This window comes from Berghia stephanieae, chromosome 1 (assembly GCF_034508935.2).
Source record: "Berghia stephanieae isolate SIO BIC M18660-M18661 chromosome 1, UCSD_Bste_1.3, whole genome shotgun sequence".
Classification (NCBI taxonomy): domain Eukaryota; kingdom Metazoa; phylum Mollusca; class Gastropoda; order Nudibranchia; family Aeolidiidae; genus Berghia; species Berghia stephanieae.
In genome coordinates, this window is record NC_088360.1 from 93,827,026 (window position 1) to 93,845,432 (window position 18,407).

Genomic DNA, 18,407 nt, shown 5'->3' on the forward strand with positions numbered 1-18,407 from the left:
CCACAAATTTGGAAACATGCCAAAGTAATCGCCATATTAATACCAGGTAAACCAATGACTGAACCATCCAGCTATAGACCAATTTCTCTACTTTGTTGCTTATACAAGCTCCTGGAAAGAATCATATTAGAGCGAAACACCCCATATGTAAATCCCTGCATAGCACCAGAACAAGCGGGCTTTAGACCACAAAGAAGCACAAGTGAACAGGTCCTTGCACTGACCTCATACATTGAAGCAGGCTTTGAGAACAAAAAGAAGACTGGGCAGTCCTACTAGACTTATCTGCAGCCTATGATACTGTTTGGACAGCCTGACTGATGTTAAAGCTCTCAAAAATGATTCCTTGTATAAAGACGCTCAAACTGCTGTCGACCATGACTGGCACAAGACAATTCCATGTCATATTGGGAGAAAACAAAAGCAAAACACGCAAAATTAAAAATGGGGTACCACAAGGTTCAGTTTTGGCACCAACTTTCTTCAATGTTTATATCTCCGACATGCCGAACTGCGAAGCACTCAAACTTGGATACGCTGATGACTGGGCCTTAGCCTATCAATCGAAAAACTGGAAAGAAATTGAAGAGATTCTAAGCAAAGACCCCACCCCCCTGAAACAATATTTTGATAGATGGTACCTAAAAATGAATACCACCAAATCAGTATCCACAAACTTCCACTTGAATAATCGAGAGGCAACAAGAGACCTGAAGATCACAGCCGGTAACTCAATACTACCCCCAGACCCCAATCCTAAATACCTTGGCATTACATTGGACAGACAACTAAACTATCGCAAACACATTGAAGGAACCGCAAATAAAATTGCAAAAAGAAACAGCCTGGTGAGAAAACTTGCAACTACCACCACAAGTGCTGAGAACGTCTGCTTTGGCACTGTGCTTTAGTGTGGGAGAATACTGTGCCCCTGTTTGGATGAGGAGCCCACATGTAAATCGCATTGACATCCGATTAAGAGAATCAATGAGAATTATAACAGGATGTCTCAAGTCAACTCCAACTCAGTGGCTCCAAACACTGAGCGGCATTGCACCACCAAGTTTAAGACGACAAAATGCTAATCAAAGGATGCATGCAAGAATTGACGAAGCCACAGGCAACACTCCCATAAAATCAATCGTAAAGGGGGCACCTTCAACAACCCGACTTAAATCGAGAAGACCTAAGAAAAATGGTAGACTTCAGTGTGGAGGAAAACTGGAGAGAAATGTGGAACAGGGAAACACCAAAAGGAGGAAACATCATTAAAGATCCAACCAAAAGAGTGCCTGCATTCAATAACTCCAGGAAATACTAGATTTCCTCAAACCGCATCTTAAGTGGACATGGCAGAACTGCATCAAATATGTGCAGATGGAAACTTGGAAACAGTGATACCTGCCAGAAATGTCAAGCAGCCCCAGAGACCAGCGATCACATCGTCCTCCATTGTCCAGTCACTAAACTTGAAGGTAGCTACGAAACCATCCTTAGGGCGGAGGAAGACTTTAGAAGCTGGGTTGACGAAATACATTTGGAGGTGTAGCCATGCGCTACTACTACTACTACTACTACTACTACTACTACTACTACTACTACTACTACTACTACTACTACTACTACTACTATTGTTAAAGAACTAAATGAACTGATAATAATAATAATAATAATAATAATAATAATAATAATAATAATAATAATAATAATAATAATAATAATAATAATAATAATAATAATAATAATAATAATAATAATAATAATAATAGATCTTTATTGTCCATAAATATGAGACATGATATGAGACATCAGAAATATAGATTAGGATTGGCCTTTCTGGTAGACATCCCTCCAGTTCATTCCGTCCCTATGTTTCTATTCTTTTTGAGAAATACTTTAATTATTCGTAAAACCAAACTCTATGTTAATTTTTACTTAAACCCTTCCATTTTACTGTATTATTGGCCAAAATTGAGCTCAGAAAACTGAAGAGTGTAAGTTTATTATTAGTTTGCACACGAAAAATCTGTGTTTTGTGTTTATTGTTCGTCTAATTCAAATATTGTCAACATACGAAATCTCGATTCAGCCACAACAAATCAAAGGATACAACAGCACACACAAAAAAGTATCTCATTTAATCGGAAATATCAACGTTGAAATGACAGAATGCCCAAAGTCGCACTGCAATTTGGAACTGGTTCTAAATTTCAACTGCAATATTGTAAGATCCCTGTATCACCATTGTTATCAAACGTGAGCACAGAAAGAAGACACAAGATTATTGTCTAGTAAACAATGGCTTTCCATTAGCGTTATGAATTGTTAATGAGAGGAAGAGGATTGAAACGAGACTTTAGTAAAACCTTTTATGGTTGGGATGTAACTTGTATGGATGTATGGATATGTGGATATGGATGTGGGGGTGGCGTTAATCATGATTGGAACACAGAAAACAAATTTTTATTGATAGGAAATGCTTTTGATGTTATCTAAAGGCAAATAAAAACTGCCTTTAAATTTAATCAACTCAAGCAAGGTTTTATCAATGAAAGAATAATGCTTGTTCACGACTATGCTGTACACTGGCAGAACGCATATTTATTAATATATTGTGATCAGAAAACTATTTCTTCCAGAAACTATTTACTTTAAACATCGCCGAATAAAATTAAAATTCTTGAATACAGGATTTCTTTGATTGAAGCCTTTTATGAGTAGTCCGGTACCATTTCAATTAATCGTATGACATAAAACTTTTCCGACCAAACTTTTTTTTAATGTTTTGTCCAAATCTTACAGAGCTGTTCATGTCTTGCTATAATAATATGTTAACATTTGGCTTCCATATTCTGGAAAGAAAGGTATTTAAATATTTGGTTATGAAACTCGTCCTTCAAACATCGATCGATTTAAATTACCCTCATCTTGGCAAAAACTCTCAAGCTGAGGTCCCAGGTTTGAGAGTTTTTTGCCAAGATGCAGGTCATTTAAATCGATCGATATGTGAAGGACGAGTTTTCTGGCCACCTTTTTAAAAGGTATGTATCTTTCCAGAGCACTACTGGTTAAATACCGAATTCATATCATATTACGATTTGGAATTATTTTGTGGACTGATCGTGACCTCCGATGCCTCCAATCCATCCTTACAGGTCTCACTCTACGGTTTTCATTGGAGAGAGTGTCCTGAAAGAAATTCGACATCATTGACATTCGTAAATCCATTCAATATTCGCTGAGACAGAAAGGACATCGCACTGTGGTGTAAAATAGTCCTTTCACTCATTGTATCTTCTTCTTCTTCTTCTCTTCTTCTTCTTCTTCTTCTTCTTCTTCTCCTCCTTCTCCTTCTTCTTCTTCTTCTTCTCCGTCTTCTCCTCCTTCTTTATCATCATCATCATCATTCATCATCATCATCATCATCATCATCATCATCATCATCATCATCATAATATCATCTTTAAACTATATTAGATTAGATCAAACCCCCAATGTAGACAACTTGATTATAAAATAAAATCCATCGTGTTATTATGGCATTATATCGGAATGAGGAAAAATGAAGACAAGTAAAACTATAGTCAAAATTATAAAAATCATGAAATTTATCTTTTTGATTTGAGAAAATCTCACTCTCTTCACTGAATTCATCCATCTTAACTCAATTTTTAAACCACTAAACTTCCATATTCTGGAAAAACATGTATTTAAAAAGTTTGGCCAGAAAACTTGTCCTTCAAAAATCGATCGATCTAAATGTCCCTCATCTTGGTAAAAACTCCCAAACCTTTGCCAAGATGAGGGTCAGTTAAATCATCGGTATTTGAAGGACGAGTTTTCTGACAAAATTTGTTAATACGTGTTTTTCCAGAGTAAGGCAGTTAACTGATCAAAGATAAGTGAATGAATGAATGAAAGTAGAAGAGAGAAAAACAACAACAAAAAGAGCAGATTACAAACTTGGAGCACTTAAATATCGCACTACCAACTAAACATGTTCTAACCAGTTTTAAGGGGTCCCTAGTCAACAGAGACAACGCCAAATACTCATCTTACACCTAAGTACCGTAAGAAAATGTGAGTAAGGAGCCTTTTCCATGGACTCAACTTTGCGTTGCTCAAGTCTGTTGACCTATTGATGCTATGAGTTTATGTACATTACTCACAACATCCGCCAGTCGAATATAACGTACCAACACACAAACAATTGCGTATCCTCAACCGTTTATATTTTGATTGATATATAACATTTTGTTAACTGATCACCATAATGGCTATACCATTTCGTAATGCAGTTATTATAATGATTGCGTCTTAAGGTGGGTGCATAAATAGGATTTCACGATCTTCTTCCAAATCTGCTTCTCTTCCTTCCCTCGTGGTAATCCTCTTCCTCCCCCTCGATATTATTATTATCATCATCATCATCATCATCATCATCATCATCATCATCATCATCATCATCATCATCATCAACATCATCATCATCTAATTGATCTGTGTGTCTCGTTCGAGAATACTTACAACTAATTTCCTTATCTACATAATATGTACAATAGCATTTTACTCCGTCAACTTCCTAATTTTAGGACAAGCAATTTATAACACCATTTTCCAGTCAATTCTGTCGTTTACTTACACAACGCCTATTTCAATTATGAACAGAAAGCCTTTAACTCACATTTCGACCGATTAGAATTTCCCTCAACTGATCTTTTAAAAAAAGGTCTCAAAAACAAGACTTTAGACAAGCCTCAGATAGGAAACATTTTGTAGTTTCCAGGCCATCTTAATCAATCTTTGAAGTAAATATTTTCTGAAACGAAAAAATGTGTTTTGTCGTTGTACGGTTGAATCAATATTATTAATGTAACCATGGCGAATAGTATCCCATTTGGTTGGAACTCATTTGTATATGAAGGACCTCGTGACGTGAGTCCTTTCAGAAGTAGCCAATAATAGTTAAACATCACTTTTGATTGAATTTTTTTCTTCTATTTTCTATTTATGCACTCTGACTTAAAACAGGTAGAAATGTCCAGTTTGCCAGATAAAAAAATATATCAAACTCGATCAATTGAAATAATCCTCAACTTGTCAAACTGTCACGGACCTAAAACTGCTCAGGTTTGAGCTTTGTTTTTAGTTTGTTTTTTGTTTGTTTTTTTTTTTTTTTTGTTTGTTTTTTTTTTCTTTTGTCACGTTGGGAAGGTCAGACAATTCGATTAACATTTAATGTAATGCTCTTCCGACAAAAAAAATTTGAGAAATGTCTTTTGTCAGTTGCATTCGACGTGGATATAGACGCGTTCGACTCAACACGGATTTAAGATTGTGAGCTTTCTACTTTATATTTCTGATTATATAAAAGGGGAGAAGAGTGGCTTTCATGAATGTTATTTCAGCATCTATTATTATTATTTATTATTATTATATTATTATTATTTTAATTATTATATATTATTATTATTATTATTATATTATTATTATTATTATTATATTATCATACCACTATCACCATTATTCGTAATATCATTTTAATCATAATCACTATTAGAATTACAATAACTATTACTCAAAACAAGGCAAGCAGAAAATAAAGCAATTTATTAGAACCCGTTTGTTCGATAGTGACGCACATAGCGTAAGATTAATTTTGTCAGAAGGAGATTTAAAGTGTAATGGGACCTGTGCTGTCCGATTGGAGGTTATGTTGTTCAATTGGTAGGGTATCTGAACAGCAGATCTTAAAGTGTTGACTCTTCTCTCTTCATTATTATTTTTCTTTTTCTTCTACCCTATTCTCTTCTTCTTCTTCATCATCTTCTTCTTCTTCTTCTTCTTCTTCTTCTTCTTCTTTCTTCTTCTTCTTCTTCTTCTTCTTCTTCTCTTCTTCTTCTCTTCTTCTTCATTCATCATCTTCATCATCTTCTCTCTCATCTCTCTCTTTCTTCTTCTTCTTCTTCTTCTTCTTCTTCTTCTTCTTCTTCTTCTTCTTCTTCTTCTTCTTCTTCTATTTATTGTATTTATTTATTTACTTATTCTCCCAACTTGAAATACCTCAAACTATTTCCTGGGCACAAAGAAGGCGGTTTAACGAAACTTTATTAGTGATGATTTGGATTTATATTTTAGTGTATTTCATTAAGATATGTAAACCATGGGTTCATTTAGAAATAGGATTGCTAAACACTTGAAAAATATATATCTCTATGGTAGCGATGAACGAATGAAAGGGAGAAATTAATGGAATTCAAAAAGGTGAATATTCAAAAATAATATCTTATTTATATCTTATTCAAAGTTAAATAAATAAATAGAAATAAAATAAAATTGCTTTTATTCGTCCCATAGGGGAATTTTGTCTCGAGGGTCTTTTCCAAGGGAAGACTGGAATGTCCCAAGCGTCAGCCGCAGTACAGCGCCGCAAATTGAGCTAGGGCGAGGTGACTTGCTCAAGGCCACACAGGGCAGCGGCGTGTGATCGAACTCGGTACCTTTCGGGTACGAAGCAAGGCCGTAAAGCTAAGCCACGCTGCCCCCCATGGTAAATAGAACATGCATTGTGTTAAGGGCACAGCAATCCAAACTTGTTTGGCAACATTGCGTGTAGTAGAACTGGCCTTTTTAATTGAGATGAAGAACAATTAAGAATAAAATGTGGTCGGTAACGCCACTATGGTTGTCAATTATTATACCACAATTTGCTTGACATCTCCCTATGTACTCATTCACCCCATTTTGGCTGTTGGCTTGTTTGTTGTTTTATTTTTCTGTTTCTAAACATCATCAGTTGTCGTCATCACAATCATCATCATCATTATCATCATCATCATCATTGCGGTCGCCATTGTCATCATCATTATCATCATCATCATCACCATCATTGTCTTCATCATTATTGTCATTACCATCATCATCATCATCATCATCACCATTATCATCATCATCATCATCATCATCATCATCATCATCCTCGTCATTCTCTTCACGGGGTTTTGAACCCACGACCTCCTGATCAGGATTTTATTCTGACGTATTTTCGCTCTGGTCTTATCAACTACGCCACCAGTGTCCGTGACGTAATGACTTCACATTCCTTATGTTGCCCCAAACTCCAATGATCTTCAAATAGCCCTAATAATTTTTTTAATTGAGATTTTATATAGCGCAATATCCACTAAATGTGCTCAAAGCGCTTTACAAGAAGTCCCTGGCCAACAGAAACACTTAACATGTAAGACGTGACATGACGCCTATTAGGCGATTTTTCGGAAAGAGACAACGCTGTAAACGGCCAGGTACTCATTTTACACCTGAATACGGTGAGAGAACGTGAGTAAAGAGTCTTTTCCAAGGACTCAAGGATGCGCCGAGCGAGGCTCGAACCCAGGACCTTCCGATCCGAAAGCGAGTGTCATACCACAAGATCACATAGCCACACATATGACAATTCAATTCTCCGACTAGCGCCAATTTAATGCCATGGAAGTCATCATCTGTGTTAAATTGATTTCCCATGGGAAGACTTCACAGGGAAAAAATTATCTGCGGTTACCTTGGGATTAAACGTAGAATAATTTCGCAATCTTATTTTCCTGTTTAACAATAATATGTAACTGAATCACGATACAATTTTATTTTTTTCGCACAATTACTTTATTATTAAAGTTGAAGCCACTAAAACGAATCCTATATATCTACCTACATTGAAAATAAAACATATATTCTTATAATCTTCAACAGTTTATGTTTAAAAGCCGTTTGAAGAAAATCTTGAAATATAAAAATGTATTGTTATACGTAGCTTTTTCTATGATATTATATAAAACAAAACTGAAAAACTATTTTTTAAAAGAAAATTAAGAAAATAGTTCTATTTTATCATCATTTTGATGTATGACGTAATCAAAATTGCTCCATTGCTCTATTTGACAGTTATAATGAAAACATCATTTTGATGTGATTTGGCTGAAGAAGGATTTAAGCCTGAAATCTTTCTTGTTGTCTATTCATTCATCACGAAATCATCACATGATCTGACCAATTTTATTGTTTTATTTCAAGGTCATATAAAACACGTAGCATCATTGGGGTTTTTTTACGGGGGGGGGGGGGGGGGGGGGTGGTATTTATAAAAATGTAAGCATAAGACAGAGCAACTGTTAGGATGAATACGAGACATACATAATAAATCATAACTGGAGTCTTCAGAAAAACAGTGGCGTCTGAAACTGTCCTTGAACTGGCTCTCAGTGGAGATGGAGACGAACGAAATCAGTTCTAAGCTAGAGATTTATCTCACGTGATCCCTTCAACATGTCTTTGGGAATACGTTAGTTCTAACTGTGGCATGGATGGTCAAGTCGGTACCGAGTCCATCTTGTTATAAACGTAAGCGACAATGAGTGTTTTCAGTGGTTGACTGGGTGAGTTGAGCCTGAGATTGTATATAGAGCTATACATTTTATGAGCGCAAAGCGCTTTACAGGTGGGGGGGGGGGGGGCGGCGTCTTAAGTCAACAACAACACTTAACATAAAGGACGAGACATGACGACTGTAAGGCGCGTTTGTTAAATTTTTTTTCGTCAAGAACTGTTCACGGTTGCTATTCCGAAACAGAATGAGAAAAATATGAGCTCCTTTAATTTAAGTTAATGTTTAGTTTGCTAACTTTGGTGGTGTAATCAAAGGAGAGGTGGAGGAGAAGAGGGAAAATTAGGATGGGGGTTGACAAGGAAGGGGATTAGGAAAAAAAATATCGACTGCACCCGGTCTCTTTGCGTATGAAGCGTGCTTTACTAACTGAAGCTTTCGGGATCACACATATTTATAAGGAGAAGAAAGAGGAGGGGAAGAATGGGGAGGAAGAGGAACAGAATGTGAGAAAAGAGAAGGAGAAAAGGGTGGAGGAGGATGCCACCTTTCGTAATGTCATCTATTCGAATACTGGAAGGGGTGGGGGTGCTATTATTATCTTCATCTCCTTTCTTTCAAGAGAGGAGTAAAGACGTAGTAATGACGTACAAAATGAGGACGTAATGATTGTTTTAAAAAAGGGTTGCTATTTATGGGACAATACGTTTACACCATTTGAGCAGTGAGTCATTATTGTCGCATTAAAAACTAACTTTAACCACTTAGATTTGAAAAGGCGTATCGATCGATTGATTGTAGATATCGTGAGCAAAAAGGGGGACGCCTGTGACGTTTTTAAAAAAGAGGAGCACACATTAAGAGTATAGTGAGCTGTACTACGACACACTGTTTATCTCAACTGACTACTTGGTAGGTAGGTGACGGTAGATAATAACAGGAAAAAAGGTTAGCCTATGTGTCCCATCTGCCGACGATTGCAATCTATAATATCAGTTTGACACGCGCGCACATCGGGTAAAGCACAGGGTGTCCATAACGACTTTCCCTGATAACAAAGACCAATATTTCTAAAACCATTTAAGATATTTGCATAACTAGGTTTTCACCATTTATTTGGTGAAATGTTTACATTTATGCTCCCCCGCCATCCTTTTTTTACCATTATTACAAAAAAGGCATTACGAAAGGTGGCATTTTTTCCACCATTTTCTCCTTCTCCTTTCTCTGCTTCTCGTCCTCTTCCTCCTCATTCTTCCCCTCCTCCTTCTTCCCGTCACCATCATCATCATCATCATCATCATCATCATCATCATCATCATCATCATCATCATCATCATCATCATCATCATCATTACCACCACCACCACCACCATCATCATCATCATCATCATCATCATCATCACCATCACCATCATCATCATCAGCATCATCACCACCATAGTCATTTTTAAACTTAATTAATTCATACAGATAAATCGCTGGACGTACTAAAACAGAGACAATTTTCCAAGTGAAGCTAGGTTATTAGTTAAATATACTTAACCTGGTTGATTACGCTATATTAGTCGATGGTATTACAAAACACATCAATATCAGGACTGCAGAAGGCCGTGGGCCCAGTAGGAGGTGTTAATATTGGAAGGCAATCAGTAAAGCGATGATCAAGTGAGGGGGAGTTGTACGGGACTGTGGCAATTAGTGCTGGTATATTGGAAAAACGAAGTACGCGTTGAAAGGGTTTGGACGACAGATGGACTCTTGAATAGACATCAGGTGGTGGTGACAGTTAACTCTCTCCTTACCAGCCATGTTTAGGATGTTCCCCAAGACTTCACACCTAACTAACACAAAAATATATTTCTTATCACTCAAACGCAATAGCAGTAAGTTCTTGAGATCAATAATTTCTTTAGCAAAAACACGCTCTGCAACACACTGTTCGTTTTCTTAAAATTTTATGATGTACAAAAGAAATTTGAATAAGAAAAATGTTGGTTGTATCGTAACGAATGTGACGATTTTCCTATAGTTGGTAAAGAGAAAGTTAAGAAAAAAAATGAGCTTTTAGATAGCGCCATATCCACTAAACTTGCTCAACGCGCTTTACAAAGGGGTCCTGTCCAACAGCAACATTTAACATTTAGGACAAGACATGACGCCTGGAAGGCAATATTACAATTTGTTCGAACAGAGACAACGCTGTTAACGGCCAGGTACTCATTTTACACCGAATACGGTGAGAGAATGTGAGTAAAGAGCCGTTTCCAAGGACTCAACTATGCGCCGAGCGAGACTCGAACCCAGGACCTTCCAAAAACAGTTCTAACAGACCAAGCTACCCAACCACTGTTGCGTGGACAAGGGGATCAGAAAAAAAAATATCGGCTACACCGTGTCCTGTACCTTTGCGTATGAAGCGTGCTTTATTAACTGAGCTGTTCCTTAATTAGTTTATCCTTGTTACATTTTGTAAAGAGATTCTTATTTCATGTTATATGCATTATAAAGTGTCACATATTCTCACTCAACATGTACCAGAAAAGAGAAAATTCTATGCAAGCCAAGGGAAATACCATCCGTAAATAATGTCGACACCTTGGTATAAAAAAATTTACAACCAAAATGAATCCTCTTTATTCATCCCCAAGGGATAATTTTTTAATTACGGTTTAATCAAATGGATAATTCGAGGGTGTTAGCGCAATGCTACGCCACTTAAATCCAAATAACACGACGTGAAATCGAATTCAGTATCTTTTGCGCATGGAACAAAGACCATGTTGAGATGCCAAGCTGCTCTTGTATGCATAAGAATTTGTGAGTTGAGTCGTACAATGCTAGGCATCCATAAAGCCATTTGAAATGATTAAATAAATAACTGGCCATAGGCAGTAGGCGATTTTGTTGTATTAGAAACAAAGAAGCTTTACTAGAGACTTGCACAGCATGAAAAGGAAAAATGTATATGGGTGGCCTGCTTGGAGAAAAGAAAAAGCGTTTTGAAGCGCAATGAGTATAGAAAAACCTTGGAAATGCTCTTAGTAAATGTAAATATCGGTTTATCATTCAGTCACATTTATTTTCGAGCTCGACCTCAGCTAATGGATTAAAACTATAACATCAATTCCTCTCTCACATTATGTAGTAGCACTTTAACCAGTTAACTGCCGTACTTTGGAAAAACATATATTTAAAAATTTGGCCGGAAAACTCTCGTTCTTCAAATATCGATCCATTTAAATGATCCTCATCTTGGCAAGAACTCTCAAACCTGGGACTTCGCGAAGTCCCAGGTTTGAGAGTTTTTACCAAAATGAGGGTCAATTAAATCAATCGATATTTGAAGAACAAGTTTCCTGGCCAAATTTTTCATTTCATGTTTTTCCAGAGTACGGCAGTTAACTTTTAAGGCCTTTTACTTTCCAACCATAATACAAATACCCCAGCCTAAAAATACATTTGTTGGTGTAGTCAGGCCCCGTTGGACGACATGTGACATAACACCACATAATGAAAAAATCAATCGGCTTGGTTCGATCGTTTGTGTGAGGTGTCAATTTACAGCAATGAAATATGCCCACTCCATTACAGACAGCTCCCTTCCCTTCCCGACTACACGTATTAGTTTGAACTCTAGATTAGATGCCCACATACATAAAAAAATGAAAGTATTTATATAATACGTGACAAATTTTCTCGAAACAGTATTACAATGGAGTGAACCTCACACCTAAAATTCTAATTTGAGCTCATTCTATAACATTTGAGGTGGTCCGAAAAGCTCAGTTAGTAGAGGACTCGCTTCACCCGCAAAGGAACGAGTTTGATCCTGGGTGAAGACAACTTCCTTGTTCACCCTGCGGTGGTTTAAGTAGCTCGGTCTGTTAGATCAGGCGAAAAGTACGTTGTGATAGACTAGCGGCCTATCCAAATGGTGGTAAGCAGTTACTATGTCTCTACACGCTATAGAAGCCAGGATAGACTCCGGACCAATGTGCTTAATGGCTTTGAAGGACTATGTGGTCATGCGGTATGACACTCGCTTTCGGAAGGTCCTGGGTTCGAGCCTCGCTGGGCGCATAGTTGAGTTCTTGGAAAAGGCTCTGTTCTCACATTCTCTCAGCGTGATCATGTGTAAAATGAGCAAATGACCGTTAACAGCGTTGTCACTGTCTGAAAAATATCGTAATATCGCCTGACATGCGCCACGTCTCGTTCTACATGTTACGTGTTGCTAATTGTCAGGGACCCTTTGAGCAAGTTTAGTGGATTTTGCGATATCTTAAAAGCTCAAAAAGCTGAAGTATAACATTTTAAGTTTAAAAAATTGTCTTTATTGACGAGAGTGCGTTTTGTTTCTTACACTTCAAAACGCTTAACATTCCTAATTTTTATCATTGTCATGTCGCTTTAAAATTAATTTTCCTCATCTAGTTAATTCCGAAAAAATACATGTTGACGCGGTTAGCCAGATCTATCTCATTTCTACGACATTGTTAATGGGCGTCATAAAATAATATTATTCTCCTCAAGCAGCAGGCTAAATTATAAAACGAAGAGGAACAGGCACTCATCAACTTTAACCCTCTCCTTACCAACTGTAGGAAAATCGTCACATCCGAAACGATGCTAAAGGCAACTTTCATATTCCGATTTGTTTTATAAATCTCAAATTTTGAAGAAAAATCGTTGTTATATTTACATAAACTTAATTTTGATTTCAAATTTGGGTTGAATAATCCAATTCGTGTGTTCGGTCGGTGTGACATTTCAGTACAAATCTTTAAAATGGTCGGTAAGGTGAGAATTAATATTATTTTTATTATTATATTAAATTATATACAAGTATTGTAGAAATTGACATAGATCCAAACGAATTTTTGGAGCCATCAACGATCAAAATCGGTCCGGTAATAAAGTCTGTAGGTGGGAGCAAATGAATCCAGCAACAGGACGGCCAGCTGACGATTCCCAACATCCAATGATTGATCATTATGCCCAAGAAGATTTTATAAATAATCATTTTAGTCAACGAGTGATAGAATTACCCTGGATGTAAGAAACGTTTGCAAGATACTCGTATATCAATCTGTAAAAAAATAGTTTAATAAACTTTTCATTTGCCAGTAATTCTGTGCTCGATGGCAAAAATTTAACATGGGCTATATGGCACAATGTTGACCTCCAACCCTATTGTTAAGCATAGATAATATAATGCATGTCGAGTTAGAGATAGAATGAATGAGAGTGAGAAGAGAGAGAGAGAGATAGAGAGAGAGAGAGAGAGAGAGAGAGAGAGAAGATGAGGAGGAGAAGGAGGAAGTGGAAGTTCAATAACCTGTAGCCAAGGGCTATTCACTATTCACACCAGCGTCGACATCTGATTCAGACATCCTGTTGTATTTATCCCCGCTTGCGTTTATTATGAGATCTCACGTAAGGAGGGGAATAGGTCTTACGATGATTGGCAAACGTCTTGAAAACACTACATGAAATGCTTTAAATATTTGGGAGCAAGCACTGATATGAGATAAATTCTGAATAAGACACTTATGATGCTGTGACAGATAGAGATATAAGATATCCTCAAGAATTTTTTTCACAACAAAATCTTAAGAAAATGGGGAAAATGTAATAACACACAGGAAAACCGGATCATGTAACATATAGGAGGACCATCATAATACACAGGAAAACCGGATCATGTAACATATAGGAGGACCATCATAATACACAGGAAAACCGGATCATGTAACATATTGGAGGACCATCATAAACAGTAATATTGGGCAACTATGATATTCCCATAAGTATAGAGAAAAGTATATGCAATGCAATGATACCAGATCCTTTACTTTAAATTTGAAAACAAATTAGTTCCCTGCGGGTGAGGATCGTAAAATATGCCAAAAAACAAATCACTTCCTCCTCTATATTTAAAAGAAAGTAGTCTACAGAACTATATGGCACATGGTGTAGAGGTTCAGTGGTGTTACATGAACATTGGCAATTATTCGCTACCCTTTGGATAGGTCGTTAGTTTGTCGTTACGTACTTTCTGCCAGATCAAAGAGACCAGGTCATCTAATCATTGTAAGGTGAAGGAGGAAATTGTGCTCCAAATGCTCTTCCTTTGGGTATGTAGTAGATGTAACCGCTTCAAAAAAAAAGCAAAATTGTTTTGGACTCCAATCTTTCTCCACCAAAATCAAACACAGATTCAAGCGATAACTGCCATGTTAGTGTTACTAGATGAAGAGGGATTTTTGGCTCGAAACGTACCTTGCCTTTTTATAAAGCTGTTGTACTATTTTTTTTGATTAATATTCTTTTTATGTAAATCTTTCAAAATCCACTAAACGTGCTCAAGGTGCTTTTCGAGGGGTCCCTAGCCAAGAGCAACGCTTAACATGAAGGACAAGACATGACGCCTATTAGGTGATATCACCATTTTTCGGACAAAGACAACGATATTAACGGCCAGGTACTCACCTGAGTACGGTGAGAGAATATGGGTTAAGCGCCTTTTCCAAGGACTCATCTATGCGCCACTCAGAGCGGGACTCGAACCCAAGTACAATCCGATCCCAAGATGAATGTCATGTCACTATGCCATATAGCCGCAATGACTGTCGTTTTGCGTACAAAACTGAAGACCATAAATTCCTCTTAATTTAAGTCAAGTTATCTAATTGTTCGAAAGTTATGTCAGTGCAATAAATTACCTTTCTTATAATGGCAAGTGATTCTACGTGCATTTTGTATTACCCAGTTCAGTAGAAATACAACAATGCTCAATATCAAAGGCGTCAACAGTCGTGACGTCACTTCCCTCGTAATGACGCATAGTAACTTAGTAACTGGTTCTAAACTATCGGAACAATGGCGGACCCCCTTGTGATATACTTCTCCTAAGAACATAAAAGTGTATCAAGAGGAGAAAAACATTATAAATCTGATCATGTTTTTGACTTTTCATACATTCTGACCACATGACATGTGAAAAGGTTCAAGCCAGCGTGAAGAAGAAAAGTACCGATTATCTTTGTTTAAAACCAAGCTGTTCGTTGCTGGGCGGACGTGACATCAGACTTTAAAACGATATTTTAGGCTCAATTTGAATTGTTGTAATGGAATATAAATAGTTTGCTTCGGTTTTGAGAGTATTTGAAGTGTGTTTGTGGGCAGTCCAGGAGGCTGATGTTTGGGATGTTTTTCTTTTTCTTTAATTTTTTTTCTCTGCTTTGTCCGGCACTGTTTCATGCACACTTTTTCAGACTTTATCTTACACCAGTGCTTGCTCTCTAATCTGTCAATATAAGAGTATTTCCTTTACAATAATAAGCCCATAACAATTTGGGTTTTCAGACCTGCAAATAAGGACACGTCGCTCAATATATATCTTGTATAAACATTTCCACACATCAATATCTATTAACACGACTAATCCATATTCTGGTGAAACATATTTCTTACATTTTGTATTATAAAAATATAATGTAAAAATTAATGACCAAAATCTAAAATTATATTTATAGATAGTAAGCCTGAGCATTTTTGTTACTATGGAGCTAAAAGTTTAGGCCTAAGAAGAGAGTTGATTGTACGCTCCCCTACAATCTATGTATTCCGTAGTCACAAGTGAGAACGACCTATCTGACACAATTCTGATATTTTGGTGTATAAAATATTTCACGATTCTCAACAATGATTGTAGCTATATCAGAAAGATCTGTTGCATAGCTACAGCATAACTGACTGGGGTTTTTATTAACCTGTGAAACACACATGAACGCAGTCTTTGACCACCAAAAATAATTACTTTTTCATTTCATAAAACGTGTAGATACGTCATTCTGCCTTTAAACGGTAGTATTATTAAGCCAGTTAACCAATTAAATGCATAGGTCTCGATTCGCCCCTGATATTAACAGAAACTGCTGGTTAACTGCTGGTGGCCGGACATGGAATCTGAGCTGAAGGTTAGGGGACGAGAATTACAATTATTTTCCCTTCCATTAAAAGACCGTTTAAATGTCATTAACATTATTATCATTATCAGTGCCGATGCAGTCTGATAGACTCTACCCCTGTACTCTCCCGTTGTCACGAGCTAGAGGTTTACGGTAATGATAATTCTCGACTGCTGGGAACGAATTTTTGTTGTTGTATGTTGGGTCGATTTAATGACAGATGGGTAGATAGATAGATAGATAGATAGATAGATAGATAGATAGATAGATAGATAGATATATATATTTATAGATAGATAGCTTTATAGATAGACAGATAGATAACTAGATCGATAGATAGATAGATAGATAGATAGATAGATAGATAAATAGATAGATAGATAGATAGAAAGAAGATAGATAGATAGATAGATAGATAGATAGATAGATAGATAGATAGATAGATAGATAGATAGATAGACAGATTGATAGATAGATAGATAGATAGATAGATAGATAGATAGATAGATAGATAGATAGATAGATAGATAGATAGATAGATAGATAGATAGATAGATAGCTGAATTGATAGAAAGATAGATTATGAGAAGAATGGCACTAAGGTTGCGTGCACCTATCAGCAGGTCTAAAAATCGAAAGAGATTATAAGCTTGATTTAACAATATTGTAATGGAAAATATTTTGTTTTGATTTGAGAGTATTTCCATCACAACAATGAGTCCTATCAATTTGAGTTATTAGACCTGCATAACAGGGCACGTTGACTTAAAGTGATTGTGCTGCGAGGCTAATAGTCTATCCCGATATATTTGCTGGTCTGATGACCGAATGCAATTAAGTGCTTAATTTAACATTGTTGGAAAGGATAATAAATTTTGCGTTGGTTTGAGAGTATTTCCATTACAACAGTTGGCCCATAATAGTTTGGGTTGTCAGACCTGCAAATAAGCACACGTCGGTCTAAGCAAATAATTGTGGATTTTTGGCCAACTAGAATTAACAAGGTCCGCACAGTCCTCATAAGGGAAATGCTATTTGCAGATGATGCAGCTCTATGCGCGCATACCGAGGAAGACCTTCAGCGGCTGATGGACAGGTTTTCCCACGCATGCAGGGAATTCGGGCTGACGATCAGCATCAAGAAAACAAATGTAATGTGTCAGGATGTCCCCTCTATACCAGCAATTTACATTGACAACGAGGAGCTAGAAGTCACTGATCACTTCACATACCTGGGCACAACCATCACCAGCAACCTCTCACTTGATGCAGAATTAGACAAGCGCATCGCCAAAGCTGCCGCTGTCATGGCACAACTGAGCAAGAGAGTGTGGACCAACAACCAACTCACTTTGAACACCAAACTCAGAGTATACCAGGCATGTGTACTCAGTAGCCTACTGTATGGCAGTGAATCCTGGACAACATATGCCAGACAGGAGAACCGCCTGGAAAACTTCCACATTCGCTGTCTACGACGAATTCTCGGCATCAGGTGGCAGGACAGACTCACTAACAATGCAGTGCTAGAAAGAGCTAACTCCCTCAGTATGCATCTCATGCTCTGCCAGCGACGTTTGCGATGGCTTGGTCACGTACACAGGATGGACAATGGACGCATACCCAAAGACATCATGTACGGTGAACTAGCTTCTGGACGGCGACCAACTGGCCGTCCAGCTCTGCGCTTCTATGATGTCTGCAAACGAGACATGAAATTGACAGGCATCGACTCAAACACCTGGGAGTCGCTTGCTGACGACCGCAGCGGCTGGAGATATGCGGTGATGGAGGGAGTGAAGAGAGGTGAGGAGAGGAGAAAGACGAAGTTTAAGGAGAGGAGAGCAAGGAGGAAGAGAGGCAGCAGATCCAAATACCAAACGCACAGTCAAACTATGTGTGCAACAACTGCGGTAGAGACTGCCATGCAAGGATTGGTCTGCTGAGTCACACCCGTCGTTGCTCTCAACAAGACTGATGAGACTAAAGTCATACAGGGCGCAAACCATCGTCTCTCGAGACGGAAGGATGCCTACTACTACTACAACTAG

The 18,407-nt window shown here is 37.4% G+C and overlaps 1 protein-coding gene across 2 annotated transcripts in view; it reads right to left on the bottom strand.

Moving 5' to 3' along the window:
• LOC144962409 (uncharacterized) overlaps window positions 1-18,407 on the bottom strand; it is a 144,206-nt gene that overhangs the window by 112,739 nt on the left and 13,060 nt on the right. The window lies entirely within an intron of this gene.